The following is a 1,796-nucleotide window of genomic DNA, read 5'->3' as shown; positions in this document are numbered from 1 at the left end:
ACCTGACAGTAGTTGTAGGGCAGACCCGATCCCTCCAATTCCCTTGCTTATTCTGGATGTATCTGATGAAATTCTACTTCCAGTTTCCTTTCTTTTGCTTCCTCTCTTTGACCACTACCTGTAGAATGGCTGCTTGGTGGCTTTCGGAGTCAATGGTGAATTACCATGAGCACAGCGGTAAGAGGATGGACGTGCTGTTTCTCCCGAGGAACAAAATGTGGGTACCCTGACAACCAGCTGCTGCCCCTGGTAACAAAAGGGATGCTATGGAGAAGATAAAGACCCAAAGAGTTCTAAGGAAGAACGGGTACCCCCTCCTCTGAACTGCGGTCGTGCAGGTCAACAAGCCGTCACTGACCAGCTTGCTGCCTCCTATGGACCAACGAGATGTCGCTGGATCCCTGGTGCTGACTATCCCCGCTCTGTAAACCCTTTGCTAGAATTTCTCTCTTTACTATCGCCAGCTTCCCCGTCTCCCCCATCTCCCATGTTTGCTTAGAACTTGTAATAAATCAGTTGAACAACACTGGCTTGGTTTGCTGCCTTCATCTTCCTGTGCGTGTACATATATACAGAACCATCTCCTCCAATAATTGGAGTGAGACAAAAGGCTGTATCTGCTTGCAGCGACTTTGGAGACCTCAGCTACAGGCTGGGCGCATTGCCGTAGGACTTCCAATTGCCAGACAGGTTCTTCAGATCCTCGCTGCAACTGGGGCTCCTCATCGTCCGCAGATCTGGATGATGGTAAAGTATGAGGGCAATTGGTGATATCTCTTTCTTGATCACCATTGCTAACCTCGTGTAGTAATGAAGAGATGTATTACCTTCCTTATCTTCTTTACTGTTCAACACATCTTTTGACTGTAGGCGCTGCTTTATTTTTGAATTAGTTTGAAATGGACAGTAAAATAAGCCTCTCCCTTTTGCTGGTGTCTGTGTCCTTCCTGCTGAGCCCATCAACTGGCAAAACATAGACATATGCAATACACTTGCATACATAGTCATTCTTTTCCAAAATCTCATTAACATACACTAATGTCTCTCTGGGCATGCACAGTTGCAACAAAGGTTGTGGTGCAATGACTTGCTTCCTCCCAATTATTTCTCCTTCTGCTTAATCACAGTGAATTTTGGCTGAAATTCACCGCTTTTCCCCACGTTACCAAGTTTCTATTGCTTGTTATGCTGTAATGAGCAACTATCTCTCTTGGTAGACCATAGCTCAAAGCAACGAATGTGAAACCCAAGAAATAGTCCTTGTCCCTGGTGCATGCAGAGATACAAGTAGTCCTATTGTGACTTGAGCGCTTCCGTGAAGCAGGATCTTTGAGAATAAGGTGGCTGCTCACACACCAAGCAAAGCCCAGCTGGAAAGTTGAAGACCTAACACACACTGATTCCTTGTACTAAAGTAACATATTGGTCCTTCAGCAAAAATACTGATCCCTACTGCTAAGCCACCCTATACCATGTTCATCCCTGACAAAAATGCATGGCTAATGGCAGTGACTCAGATGAAAGATAGTGTTCCGAAGCTGAGGATTTGCTCTACATTACTGTGCTCTTTCCAGCTGTTGTTGTTTCCATGGAAATAAATAGGAGGCATTACTTTTGGAGCAACCTACATACACGCAGCCCAAGACAATTTCCACTCACTAAATGTAGCCCAGGCAAGCCAGAAAGTTGGACATTCATGCCTCAGAGGTTACCCTGGGACTGTGTAACTGTCCCCTCCATCCACAGAGAACCCCATCAAAGCAATTGGACTTTTCCGAGAGCAGCCCCGTGAGTCC

This window comes from Numida meleagris, unplaced genomic scaffold (genome assembly GCF_002078875.1).
Source record: "Numida meleagris isolate 19003 breed g44 Domestic line unplaced genomic scaffold, NumMel1.0 unplaced_Scaffold467, whole genome shotgun sequence".
NCBI lineage: Eukaryota > Metazoa > Chordata > Aves > Galliformes > Numididae > Numida > Numida meleagris.
This window is presented reverse-complemented; position numbering follows the sequence as displayed.